The sequence below is a fragment of the Spermophilus citellus genome (genome assembly GCF_964194105.1).
Source record: "Spermophilus citellus genome assembly, chromosome: 1".
Lineage (NCBI taxonomy): Eukaryota > Metazoa > Chordata > Mammalia > Rodentia > Sciuridae > Spermophilus > Spermophilus citellus.
The window spans coordinates 114,678,924-114,693,824 of record NC_138182.1 but is presented as its reverse complement, the minus strand read 5'-3'; the positions used below and the strand labels follow the sequence as shown (position 1 = coordinate 114,693,824).

Here is a 14,901-nt window from a genome sequence, read left to right as displayed (position 1 = left end):
CTTTAATTCTGTCTGTTCTTGTTGCATGGTTTTGGGGGCCATAGTTAGATGCACATATGTTTGTAATTGTTCTGTCTTTGTAATGAGTCAACCTGCTACAGCTTGGATGTGTTTCTCCAAAACCCTGTGTTGAAAACTTCATCCCCAGTGTAATACCACAGAGTATAACATTTTATATTCCTGCCAGCAAGGTGTGATTTCCCCCATGTCCTCATAAGCAGCTGTTATTTTTCATTTTTAAAATTATTGCCATCTGAGTGGGTGTGAAATGGCATCTTGTGTGGTTTTGATTTACACATCCCTGATGGCTGATAATACTAGACATTTTTAAAAATGTGGAATGGGTATTAGACTTTTTCTCATGTTTCTGTGTCTCTACTGAGTTGAGCAATATTCTCTCATAGTTTGTTTTTGTTTTTGTTTGTACTTGGGCTTGAACCCAGGGGCACTTTCCCATGGAGCCACATCCCCAGCCATTTTTATTTTGAGACAGGGCCTTGCTAAGTTGCTGAAGCTGGTTTTGAACCCGTGATCCTCCTGCCTCAGTCTTCTGAGTCACTGGGATAACAGGCATGCATCATCACGCCCAGCCATAGTTTGTTAATATGGTGAATCACAGAGATGGACTTTTTAAAATGTCAAACCAACTTTACAATTCTAGGATAAACCACAACTGATTACCGTGTACTGACTTTTCTTATATATTATTCAATCTTGGAAAGCATGAAAGAGAATACAAAAAGAAAATTGAGACAGACTTCAGTGGACCAGCGATGCTTTATTAAGCAACAGAGGGGCAACTTTTTGAGGGGAAAATGGTGGTGGGCTCCAAACAAGGGTCTGTTTTTTATAGGGTTTAGCAGGGCCAGGTCATGGGAGGAGTTTTGGTGGTGGGCTCGTTTAGGGAAGGGCAGGAGGTCAGGCAGGGGAACAGTTGTAGATAAGGGAAGTTCCCTGGGCCCATTGTCCATATCCTCCATTCGAGACTCTGAAAGGGGTATAATGATTTGGGGCTATGTCATAATATCTGGCTACTTCCTGCTGAGAAGGGGTGGAGTGAGGGGTCCCCTATCAGAGATCTGGAAGAGGATAAGGAGGTGGGAGGCATTTTAGGCTTCTAGTCTTGGTGGATGTGGCTGGAGGTAGACGTAGAGGGAGGGAACTTCAGTGTCATGTGGGTGATTCCTTCTTTATTCCATCATGGGGCTCAGGAGAGTCATGTTGTGAGTAAGGGGGCAGAATGGCTTTCACATGTTCTTGGGAGGTGGTATGGGCTAGATACCTTATCAAGAAGTTGCTTCTGTATAAAGTAAACAAAGCAAGAGGGAAAGGTTATTATAAGAAAAATGAATATTAGAGGGGTTAAAAGAGGGAGAAGCCAGGAAGCCCACTGCTTTAGGTCTCCCATCCAACAAGGCCCACCAGGAATCAGCTAGTTCTGATCTCTGCTATTCTAGTCAGTCCTACAGCTGTTTAACCTTATCCCTTACCAGTCCTAATTGATTGACATAGAAGCAACATTCTTCCCTGAGGAAGAGGCACAGCCCACCTTGTTCTGAAGTAAGGAGATCTAGGCCCTGATGATTTTGCAGGATGACAGATGCCCAGGAATTCAGTTGATTTTGCAAAGTCAGTGCCAAATGGGCAACCTGTTGGATATCTTCAATAACCTGTTCTGACAACTTTTTATAGGAGTGAATAGAGGTTTCCAATCCTGCTCCTCCTGTTTCAATCCCAGTGGATATTTCTAGCTCTTTGAGCAAGGGAATAAACTTAAGGGCTCTCTTGTGTCAGGTGTACACCATTATCAGGATAGGCAAACTTTGGTTTTCAGGTAAAACATCAATTTGAGGACAAAAGGTACAGAGGCCAGTTCAATTTTTGGTAGGCAGGTAAATATGAGCTTCACAAAGGAAAAAATGCCTCAGAATTCAGGAGACACCAGGGCTGTGGGCCTGACACAAGTGTAAATCTTAGGTTCCATTAAAAGAACCATTGTCTTTTCTTTTAAATGCTCAGGAATGGCTATAACTTGGTTATGACTGTTTTTGCTAGGTGTTCAAGATCAAGTTGGCATACTGATCTTGTTCCTATCTGCTGTTAAGAGTCAGCTGAGTTCCCTCAGGGTCACTCTTAGGAGCTTGTGAGCAGCCTCTTGAGTGCTATTTGCCAGGATGGACTAGGGTCTCCTTGACACTGTGGCTTCCCTTGGAAGCATCAGGAATGTCTCCCTTATCCAATGCCCCCCCATCTTTGCAGCATGTGCACTGGCAGTGTTCTGTTCTCCAGGGTCTCATAGGTCTGCCTGATGGGGAGGTCATGTGGCCCAGAGTGGCAAAGCCCAGAGTGGCAAAACCCTTGTTCCATGGGTTTAAACTGACTTGGAGGGCAAGAACCAAATGTTGGCTATTTTCTTTCTTGGCCCTTTTACTTTCTTAACTTGGTCTTAAACATTCAGCAAGCCAGTTTCATCAGTCTTACAGAAAGAGTACTGGTTTTAACTTTAATGTTTATAACTTTACAGTAATTTACCCCTTCTATTCAACTGGGGTCTGTGTGAGTACTGGAAGTTAGCCTTACATCCTCTCTGTCTATAGATGATGGCCTACTATCTCAAATTACCTCAGGTTGTTATATTGAAAGTTGTACTTCTGTAAGGTACTAACAGACAACAGTTAAGTCTACAAGGAAAATACAAAATGAAATTAACAAGAGCAAAAACCTATTTAGTTTGTATCATAGCTAGGAACCAAGAAACATAATTTTTATAACCCCAAACCTTTACTCTAAACTTTAGTTTGAAGAACACCAATTGGTAAAATGTGCTTTGTTCTTTTAAACCTTATATTTTAAAGACTTGTATACTTGGAAGGTATGAATACATTGAGTATATAAAAAAATCCAATAATAGCATGACAATTACACTGATGTTTTTATATATCAAGTCTGGCTTTTAAAGAAAATTTTAGATTCAGTAATGTAGTGTAATACACTAAAATAACAGTTGTTGTTTAGCCAGAGTTGTACAAACCCTTATTCCTTTAAGACTAATTTTTCTGAAGACTAAAACTTAACAGACACAAGAAATTATCTTGATAGATAAGAACAGATTAATGTTTTAAGAAATCCTTGTTACTTCAACATATACAGGATTAAACTTTGGTTTATATCAGTATTTAATATTTGACCTTAGGGGAAAAGCCTTGAACAGCTTTAACTTATTATGCTAAATATATATATCTCCAACTTAGTTACATACAAACATTTTGAAATTTACCCTCCATCAACCTTCTGCAAATTGCTTAGACATCCTATGACTTTTTACATCACCAAAGATTTTCTCACACACAAACATTTCCCTTTTCCTTCTACTTTCCATACTAAAATATATTTCCATACCTAGAACCTTCTCATATCTCTTTCCTAGGTGTTGACCTTTTTCTAAATTTACATTGTGAAACATCCCTTATGAAATTTCTGAATTTAGATGGATTACTCCACTTTAATAAGATGAAATACTTTTATGTTTTTATGATACTTTAATTGAAGTCCAACTGAAACATTATACTCTTTGCACATAAATTATACCTGATAGAATCTTAACTCTTAGTAACCTTGTTTTTAGTGAAGACACAGGCAAAGCAATCTCAAACATTTTTCCATTCACCAATTTATGAAAACATACATAATGTTTAAATACATTATCTTATGAAATTTAAAAAGTTAAGCATACTTGATTTCTATTTAGAAGTTAGCATATTAATTTAGCATACTTGATTTTAAGTTAGCATATGCTAATTAAGTTAGCATACTTGATTTCTATTTAGAAGTTTGTATATTAATCAGATGTCTCTAAAAAACACATTTATGATTAATACCATTTATGCTAAATCTAATTTACTTATTTTTAACTGTAAAAAACAAGATATCAGATAGTGTAGTTAATAATACTAACTATCTCTTTCTTGTTGAAGAAAAATCCTCAAAGCAATGCATATTACATTTTAGACATTGTGTGTGTGTGTGTGAGTGTGTGTGTGTGTGTGTGTGTGTTGCTGGGGTTTGAACCCAGGGCCTTGTGCATGCAAGGCTAGCACTCTACCAACTGAACTACATCCCCAGCCCCATTTTAGACATTTTATAGAGACCAACACTCTATTAATTGTCTGACCATCTAGAAAAACTTGTGAGTAATTTTTAAAGACATCTTTACTCTCATTTGTTTCCCTAATTGAACCCCTTTTTAAAAGTCACATGAACGAAGGCACTTGGATCTATTCATCATTTAAATTTTAATTTATGAGTACTCATTTATCTATATGCCAATTTTGATATCATGTACATTATGTATGGACATAAGCACATATGTAGATACAATACCACAATACATAGGTGTGCACACATACACAAAACAGATAGGAGACAGAGATCTCATAGCTGTTTGTTGTAAGAGGAAGTTTTCCCAATGTATTTGAGACCTACTTCTTGAAAACTGGCCCCTGAACAAAGACAGAATATAAAAACCTCTATAGTTAGATAAAATAAAACTGATCGGAAAAAATATATTAATTTAGGCACACAGGACCAAATGTGAATTTATCATAAAACCATGAGCTCAAAAAAAATATAAAATTTAGCTGGGCATGGTGGTGCACACCTGTAATTCCAGTGGCTTGGGAGGCAGAGATGGAAGAATCAAGAATTCAAAGCTAGTCTCAGCAATTTAGCAAGGTGCTAAGCAATTCAGTGAGACCCTGTCTCTAAATAAAATACAAAATAGGGCTAGGGCTGGAGCTCAGTAGTCAAGTGCCCCTGAGTTCAATCCCCAGTACCTACCTGCCTCCCCCCCCCCAAAAAAAAATATATATATATATATTATATATAATTTAAAAACAAGAGTTCTAGGGTAAAAATAACATGGCTGTTATAAGATCAGAGTTCACTTTTTGGCTTAGATTAGAGTTCAGATATTAAAAGAATGTGAGAGAGAGCCCTGAAATCCTTAGGTAAAGATTCTCAAGGTAAAGAAGACTTGATATATGAGATCATTAGTTTGCAAAACGGAAATAAACCAGCCATTTAGGTCTCACAAGTGGCTTGGCTTTAAAAGTAACACTTTTTACCCCTTTTGGTCCTAAATCAGCTCCCTGCATGCCCGGCAGACCTCCACGATTTTTACATTTCAACACAAGCCTTGATGAGATAGAGATCTGGCAGAAGCTAAGTGAGGGAAGCTGCTACCATGAGCTTGCATTTTAACCATTTTTTTTCTTTTGTAAAATCAGGTCTCTTAAGGTATGGTCCTGTAATTTATGTTTCCTCCAGAGACCCTTTTTCATTTCCCCAGTTGGTAATCAGGCCACGTTGGAGGCAGAAAATTTTTAGGCATCTCCTTTATTTCATCTGTGATTAAGTCATCCCCTACTATTACTTTTGAGGATAAGACTCCCCTCTGAACAAATATTTTAAAAAGAGAAGAGAAATATGGGCACCTGTGCCGAGAAAAATGTTTCTTTGGCTAGAAGACAGCTCCCCTATGCTGGAGACTGTAAGGGTCAGCAGTTTTTGCCTTTTCCTCCATGACTTCTGGCTGGGGCCTCACTCAAAATGGAGGATAATAACTAACTTCTTGAAAATATTTTAATTTAAGGGAGGACATTTGCCAGCTAATTGTGCCCTTAAAGTTTCTTACATGTTCCTTTTGTCCTTTTGGGTCCTCAAATTCACAGGACCATGATCTCGTATTATGTGCCTCAATTTCAAGTAGGAGGCAAGTCTGTTAGTGCTCTGGGTGACATCTTCACTAGAGAAATGATTTGTGTTCCTGAAATATGACAGACAGATGAGGGCTAGTTTTACTCTAGTTAAAGGAGACAGCTATCTGTGTCTTTTTCCTGCCAGATGAGGGGAGTACAGAAGAAAATGTGTATTATGAGAGTCTAGAGAAGGTTGTCTCATTTTAAAGGTAGGGGAGCTCTACTTTGAGAACGTCCCAGAGTTTCAGAATCTGGTCACGAAATCTTCCTCAGAGATACTTGGGTTCCTCTTATCAATATTACTTTGGGTCTGCAGTTCTCCTTTAGTGAACAGGTAGTTTGCTAAGGAATGTGACATATCCTGTCCTCAGGGGCCAGGCAGGGCTGCAGATAAATTGTTTCTTGGAAAAGAAAGCATGTGGGGGTCAGCACTGTAAGGGTCCGGCGAAACGTCAGAGAAGGAGAGACCACACGAGACTAGCTCCATGCAATGGCAAGGGGGATTTAGTAGGGATCCGTTCCAGAGCGCTGGGGCTCCGTGCTCACTCAAGAAGGGAGAGCAGCCCAGAGCCCAGAGCAGAGGTCAAGCAGAGCTTAAGTACACTTTTTGGAAAGGGTGGGGGGCTTTGCATACATCAGAACAAATCATCATGAGGCGCGGGAAAATTGAACAACAACTCTGATACATGATTAGTCCATTCATTGGTGGGAACAGGCTGGGCAGGGGTGATTGGTCACTTCTAAATTGGGTACACATTCAAACTGATTGGTTCGGGCCCTGTGACAAACTGCACAGGGCCCTAGGCTGAATGGCCAGTAGGGCGTTGTCTTAACTATCTCAGGAATCTGGGTGTAACAGAGGAACTTAATAATACCTAATCTTTTACATTTTAATTCAAGCTTTCCAGCTTAGAAACTTTACCCTTTCAAGCACTGAGGGCCCACTTGATAGAATTATCATACACAACAGTTAGCAGGCCCCCCCCCCCAAATCCTGCCTCTCTCTCTCTGTCCTGTGACTAGTGACAAAAGGAGGGCCACAGGTGGCTGATCCCAGGGCAGGAACAAAGCCTGGGTACAGGCAGGAAGAGCAAGCAAGAGTGGATGGGGGCATTCATTCATTAACAACTCTTTGCCATGAGGAGAGTTCCCTGGAGGCAGGTCACCTTGGCCACAGGTGGGGATGGGGGAAGTGTCCTAGAGATATGAACATTCTATTTCCTCCTGAATCAGGCCCCTTCTTTTTGACCCAATCATTTATTATCTACACTGTCTTTTTGTCTCCTGATTTCGGTTCCCCCCTCTGAGAAAGGGAATCTTACTGCTGTAAAGGAAAAGTGAAGATGGCTGCTCTGGCTGCTTTGAGATGAGACAGGATGACCTGGGGCCAGTTTGGGTTTCCATTTTAGGAATGTTTTGGGTCTGTTGAGGTGTCCATGGCAAAAGTCTGGTTTGGAAAGAACGGGTTGTAAAGTCATCTGGGGGTGGGTGCTTCTATGAGAGAAACAAAAAGACAAGAGGACTGGAATGAGATTATGCAAAATAATATCACAGCATCTAGAACAGGTCAATGAATATCATGAAGTTGATGGAAACTATTAATCTCACCAGGAGGTGCAAGAGCTGAGAAGTTGTTCCCATAACAAAGCCAGTGAGGATAAGGCCTTTATTTGGGAATGTAAATCTTTAACATTGCCAGGATTATCACAATAATTAGTTTTATAATGTCACAGATTCCCCCATAAGATGTAGTTATCTAATGTCATCTGATTTTTACAAAATACCTTTCTATTAGCATAACCTCTGTGCTTAGTAGAGATCTCTCTATTTCTGTTACTTAGAACTTTCTTAGTAAAGTTCGTTAGGACTATTATGTGCCATGTTACATTGTTTAGACCAATATGAGGTATACATTTGGGGCTAGATAATCATACTAGCAAACACAGAAACACAGATCAAGCTTGCCTATATAGGAGGTTAGGAAGATTTGTAGATCTCAAATTGACTCAGAAAAAAGGCTTATGACTCTGACAGTCTCTTTGTGTGTGTGTTTGTGTTGGATTGTGTGAAGTGCTGGGGGTCAAACCCAGGGCCTTGTGCATGCAAGGCAGGCACACTACCAACTGAGCTATATCCCAGCCCTTAATAGTCTCTTGATAGTTATCAGGCACTCCTATCTATGAAACTTTCCTTTATAGCCTTCAGTTTTACTTACTTTTGTTGGGGGTTTATCTGCTACTTGGGGGACAATAAATGAAGAAGAGGGCTGGGAGTCAGGACCTGATCTAGGGGGCTTATGGAGTGGGGAGTCAGTGAGAATTAATTGGAGAGCAGAGCAAGGTTGGCATAATGAGGTCCTTGTACAAAGGCAAAAGAAAGCTTGGAGGTAAGGAACCTCAGGCTGAAGCCAGATTTAAAATTAGGTAGTCAGTGTAGTTAGGTAAATCGGGTCTAATACCGAGTGAAATCTAAAATGGAGGCCATGCTGGGAATGACTCAGGGAAAACAGGACAATTCATGGAATGTTAATGAAGTCCTGAAAAGGCCCTAGGCCAAAGTCCACCTCAAAGAAGTGTTAATGAACAGCCCCCAGCAAACTTAAAGATAGCCCATCACAAAGAAGTGTTCCACCCCTCTGGCCTTCCAACCTACATTCCATCCCTAAAACTATAAGAAGGGGAAACAACCGCACTTCCACGGATTCCACCTCTTGGGTCCCCTTCTTCCTCCGGGAGAAGTCTTTTCTGCTGTCCTTTAATAAACTTCTAATTTCTACTCTGACCTTGCCTCCGCGTGCTTCTTTGGTGTTATTCTTCAACATCGGGGAAGCAAGAACTCGTCACCGGTCAACAGCGGTAACAAGGCCATTTGTCAGTTCATTGGAGGAAATTGTCTAAGTCTTGGAGGATTTGGAGGTCAAATATCACAAATTCTGAATTTGGGCCATCGACAAGGTTGTCTAGTTTATATTGCAGCCAGATCCAAGTACTCATCCTAATAAGGCATTTACTTTTAAGATCAGATTGGAAGTGTAGGATTTTGAAATTTTTAATGAGACAGCCTAAGAGGGAATCCTGTGGGATGGGCTGGTTAGTGCCCAAGTTGGAGAGGTTTGACTGGGGTGTCAGTCAAGATCAAGGCATCCCTTAATGTATCCTGTCACCAGAGTTCCACCAGAAAGTGAGAGGGTGTCCCCTCCTGCAATCCCATTGGTGGAGGACCCCTGGTATCCAGATGAGCCAAAAGGTGAGGGTCTCAGGCAGGGCATCTCTGTGAGAGACCAGAAGAGAACTTACCTCTCCAGAGAATGAGAAGCCTGGTGTTGCAGGCAGGAACAAAATGGCAAAAAGCAGCCTGGAGTTCTGAATACATAAGAGAAGGAAAGAATTGGAGCAGTTAGGATTAGGGGATGCTGCTAATATTCAGTTCGTACACCCGTAGGGGTCCTTACTCCATCCTTGTGGCAGTAAAGAAACAAAACTCTAGCCCAGGCCTCACGGAGGGCCTCCTTCTCTGAGTATAAGGTGGAAAGAGGCAGTGGGAATTGGAAGGAAATATGAAAACATAGTAGAGGTTCATTAGGTCAGGAAAGGGTAGACAGCCCCAAATCTCCATCCTGGGTTTTGGCCCCAAATGCCAGCACATGAAAGGGAATACAAAAAGAAAAAGAAAATGGTGGCAGAGCTCACTGGACCAGCAATGCTTTATTAAGTAATGAGGGGACACATTTTTGAGGGGAAAATTTCGAGGGGAAAATGGCGGTGGGCTCCAACAAGGGTATGGGTTTAGCAGGGCCAGGTCATGGGAGGAATTTTGGTGGTGGGCTCCTTTAGGGTGGGGCAGGAGGGTGGGTAGAAGAATAGTAAGGGAAGTTCCCTGGGGCCTATTGTCCATGTCCTTCAGATTTGATTTGCTAAAAAATTGTAGAGAAATGTTGTGTTGGTTTCATGAAGGAACAGTTCTGTAACGTCCTTTACTTTCAGTGCCTTCTGGTTTCTCTGGTGTCAGAGGTACGGGGCAGTCCTCCTTCCTCTCAGGCTTCCTGTAAGACTTTGGGTGAGCCTCGTCTGACTTGCCCCATGTTCGGTGGCATGCTCCTCAGGGCCCTTCTGCACCACGTGCTCACCACAGAACGTCCTCATTATGGCTGACAGATGCCTCAGGTGTCTGCTCTTCAGGGCCCTGTGGGAGCTCCACCTTCAGGACTTTGCCCACTTCACCTGGGTGGCAGAAACGTGCTCCAGGGATGTAGCTCCATGCTTGCCTCACATTCTCAAAGCCCTGCGTTCAATCCCCAGTTCCAAAAAAACGAAACACCAAACAACATGCTCCAAATGTCGCCTTCCCTCCATTGCTTGTCAGCTGGATGTTGGCCACGTCCCACTCCCTCCTATGCTGGCAGCGTGGACCTCAACTGCAGCTCCTGCCCATTCTGCTGGGAGGTTTCTCAATGTTGGTGATTTTAAAAAACAAAACAAAACAAAAACAAACAAAAAAAAAACAGCCCTTGTTTCTTTGTGTGTGTGTGTGTTTTTTTTTTTTTGCCAACTATTTATATATTTATTTCCTATTTTATTTTCTTCTCTGACATTTATTATTGCCTGTGTCTGCTTTTTTTGTTTAATTTCATATTTTTTGTACTGGGGATTGAACTCAGGGGTATCTAACCACCAAGCCACATCCCCAGTCCTCATGTTTCCTTTTTACTATATCTTACTCATTTTCTGATTGGTTTCGTTTGGACCTGGACTGTCCCCCAAGGTCTGTGTGTTGAAGACTGGTCCCCACTGGTGGTGCTCTGGGGAGGTGGTGGACACCTAGAGAGGCAAGGCTTGCTGGAGGAGGTGGCCCCTGGGCATGTCCTGGAAGGTTCATCTTATTCTTAGCTCCCTCCCCTGTTGCTGCTTCCTGGCAGCCATGAGCTGACTGCTGTCCTCCACCAAGCCCTTGTGCCATGTTGTCCTGCCTCACCTGAGGCCAGAGCAAGGGAGGCACCAACGGAGACCTCTGAAACCATGACCCCAAATAAATCGTTCCTTCTTTAAGTTGATTTTATTAGGACCATCCCCTGCCATGTTGTGGGGGATTGAACCCGTGCCCCCCACATGCTAAGGAAAGGGTCTCCCAGACCTGCATCCCAAGCCTGACCGTCCCAGGCTTTGCCACGAGACAGAAAGCTGACTAACAGACACCATTCTCTAAACTGTTGGAAAGTGATTCTCTTTGTGTGTCCTTTAGAAGGTCTCTATTTCTGCCCTCCAGCCCACTGATCATAGCACTTATGCTATATAACCCACCACTGACCTTCTCCAGAGGGTCCTCCAGCCCCACTCTTGGCACCTATAATATGCAATCCTCCTTCCTCTCAGGCTTTCTGTAAGACTTTGGGTGAGCCTCAGGATTGTGGATTCATTTCTAAGTTTGGTTGTGCTTCTTAGTGCCTTTTAGGCTTCTGCGTGACTTCTTGTTTTCATGGAATACAGCCATGATATGTTTTAACGTCTTACAGCCATGCTATGTTTTAATGTCCTTGTTTGCTCATTTTGACAATGAAGTCAGTTGCAGGTGATTTGTCCTTGTTTGGGGTTGAGAGCTTTTGCTTCTTTACCTGTCTAGTTTCTTTGAACCCATGCCAGGCATTGTGAATTTTACCTCTCTGGGTGCTGTATATATATATTTTTTTAATTCCTACAGATCTTCCTGAATTTAATCTGAATTCATTTGTGTGGCTTGACACCGGTTAAATCTTTTCAGATCTTGCTTCTGTGGTTTCCTAGATGGTGTGGGTGCGGTCTGGTCTAGTGACGACTGGTTCTCATCACTGAGAGTGTCGGGTACACCTGCCACTGTCCTGTGGGCATGGAACCTTTCCCACCTGCCTGTTGTGAATGGGACTCTCACACCTGTTGTGAGTACTGGGTGGCTTTCCCCTTCATTCTCCTGGGGTTTTCTCTTCATCCTTGGGTGGTTTTGTCACATGCTTATGTGACAAACTCTAGGCTGAGAACACAAAGGTGCCCTCTCCGGTCCTCCAGGGTTCTCTCTGTCCTTCTCTTGCGTCTGGTGCCCTCTCCTGAGAACCTGACCACCATGGCCGTCCTGCTATCCCCTCTCTTCTGTCAGCCTCCCCCGACTGCCCTGGAGCTGTGTCCTGCTGTGCTGTGTCCTGGGAGTTGCTCAGTGGTGGCCACTTCCACTCCTTCCCTGTCTCTCTGGGATCCAGCATTCACTGCCTGATGTTTGGTCTTAAACACCAGCTTCCTGTATTAAATTTTGGGTGGGAGTTGTTTCAGGTGGAAGGTCATTCTGGTCCTGTTAATACAACTTGGCTTTATTGTTTTATTTTTAAAAAATCAAAATAAAAACAGCACTTTCTTTCTTAAAAGTGCGTGCACCCAGCATAGTACGTCCACATTTCTTTTCTGAGCATCTCTTTTCCTTCCCATAGGGGGTCGTTTCTTCTGACTCACATTCTAGTTCATGGATTCTCTTCATCTGGGCCTCAACTGTTGTTAAAACCATTCAGTGGTTTCTGAATTTTGGTTTTTGGGCTTTTCATTTCTATAATTTCTATGATGATTCTTTTCACATTCTCCTTGGTCAAATTTACAGCTTCCAGTCATTGCAAACAGTCGACAAGCCTTTGACCCTCTTGAGCCTACTCATAGTCAGCGTCCTTCTTTCATGTTTTCTGGCTGGTGATCCAGGCATTGGGATTTCTTGTGTCTGTTTTCCTGCTGGTTCTCTGTCATGGTGCACATCTCGTACTGCTTTCTGGCCATCTTTGCTTGTGTGCTGGAAAAGAGGTCTGTGAAACATCCTTAGCCTCATGGACAATGCTCTTATTGCCCTAAGAGGAGCTCACTGGGCTTTTTATCCAGGTGCATGGGCACACCAGCCACTTGGAGTTACCTTCGGTTGCCTTCAGGGCTTGAGAACTTGAGATTTTCCAGGTTCAAGGTTTGAGTACCCAGTTGATTCAGAGTTGGGCTGTGGCCATTAAAGGACTGATTTACCTAGGATTCACCCTTATTTCTGGGGAGCATCCCTTTTTATTTCAGCCAGAAGCAGGTGTGGTTGACCACAGTTCACCCCTTGCTGGGTCCTGACTCCTATTTTGTTTCAGCAGCCTCAAAAGAGAGGCTCAGACCCCTTTGCCGCCGTTTCTGCAAGGGCAGCACCCACTCAGATGGGGCGGGTCATTGTCTCCTTGCTCCCCAGATCTCACTGTTCTGGTGAGTCCTTACCGCATTATAAGTGTCTCCTGCTTCTGGAGATGGCTTTATGTTTTGTCATTGTTTTGGTCTGGATATGAAGTGACCCCAAGGAAGGCTTGTTCTCCTGCTGGTGGCACTCTTCAGAAGTGGTAGGAATGTTAGGGGACATGTGACCTTGAAGGCACTAGCTTGCCCTTGGCCCCTTCCTTTCTCTTTCTTTGCTTCCTAGCTATCATGATGTGAGCAACTCTGCTCCACCATGTGTCCCCTGCCATGATGCTTCCTTGACAAAGGTCCCAAGTCACAGGACCAAGTGACCGTAGATTGAAATCTCTGAAACCATGATCCAAAAGGAATCTTTCCTTTTTAAAGTTGATTTTCTCAGGTAGTCTGTCACAGTGATGGAAAGTGGATTAACACACCACTGCAATTAGATATCGAAGCTCCATATCTATCAGGATTTAATTCTGGGTTTCATTCCTATAATAAACTGAATATTTGTGTTTTCCCCAAATTCATAGGTTGAATTCCTAACTCCCTGTGTGATGGTATCCAGAAGTGGGGTCTTGAGGAGGGGATTAAGTCATAACCCTCCCCCTGTCTGTACCATGTGAAGTCAGCAACAGCAGGCAGTAGTCTGCAGCCCAGGAGGGCCCTCCCTAGTCCCTGACCATACTGGATCCCCGACCTTGGGCTTCTAGCCTCCAGAATATGCAGAATAAATTTCTGTTGTTGACATCCCCTCCAGTCTCTGGTATTTTGTCATAGCAACTTGAACTGATGAAGACAATTCCATTATCTGTCCCAGCCTATGCCCCCGTGATGTTTTAATTACTGCAGAATCATAATAAAATTTGGTGTCTTGTAGGGAAATTTTATCTGCCTTATTCTTCTTAAATTTTTACCCTTCCACATGAATTATTAATTTTTTATACTAGGGATTGAACCCAAGGGCCCTCAGCCACTGATCCACATCCCCAGTCCTTTCATTTTTCATACATTTTTTATCTTGAGAGAGGGTCTCACTAAGTTGCTGAGGGTGGTTTTGAACTTGAGATTCTCCTGCCTCACCCTCCCCAGTCACTGCTGGGGTTAAGGGCCTGCACCACTGCACCCAACATGAATTATAACTTTTAAAACCAGCTTGTAGAGTGCATTTAAAGACCATGCCAGGATTTTGTTTGGAATTGCCCTAATTTTTCTCATTTTTGTTATGTAATTCTTTGGAATCCTGTATCTTGATGATAACAAGACTTGTCAAAACTAGCTGGGATGAGTATATTTTACTGTGTGTAAATGAAGCCTCAATTAAAAAAATAAAAGGTTTTCACAGGGTATGGCACAGGTGTGAGAGACAATGATTCAACCAAATTGAGTTGGCCACAGAGAAAGCTAGGGATACCAGGCTGGGTAAGAAGTTCTCAGAGCTGGAAGACCGAGGTGTGACTATGGGATGGAATGCCACACCTACAAGAGTTGGGCTGGGTGCTCTGTCACATGCCTAGAGTGGGCGCCATCACGCGTCCTGCTGGGGCTGCAGTCATTGGTGGGAGCATGTCCTGCTGGGGGCGCCATCGGGTATCCAGGGCTCAGGCGCTGTCACGTGTCCGGCTCGCGCGCCCTCACCGGCTGGGGGCGCTGTCACCTGCAACTACGTACTCACCTGCTGCGCAGGCTCCTCCATGGCCGCCCCCGCATCCGGCTTGGGCGCATCCCGACGCGCTGCCCTGGGGTTCCTGCTGCTAGTGCTTCTGCTCCTGCACACGCCCCTGGCCCGGGCCACCGCCGCGGCCCACCAACACCTTAAGAGCTCGGGGGACTCCCTGAGCAGTGCTGTGGGTAGGTCCCGTCCCTGGAGCGGGCAGCCATCAGACCCCTCGCGCTGCCCCGCCGCGCGCCCACTCTGCCTGTCTCTCCCCAGCCTGTGG

The 14,901-nt window shown here is 43.5% G+C and overlaps 1 protein-coding gene across 8 annotated transcripts in view; it reads left to right on the top strand.

Annotated features, from left to right (window-relative positions):
• SNAP47 (synaptosome associated protein 47) overlaps positions 1-14,901 on the top strand; it is a 102,954-nt gene that overhangs the window by 85,687 nt on the left and 2,366 nt on the right. The gene's annotated exons all lie outside the window — the stretch shown is intronic.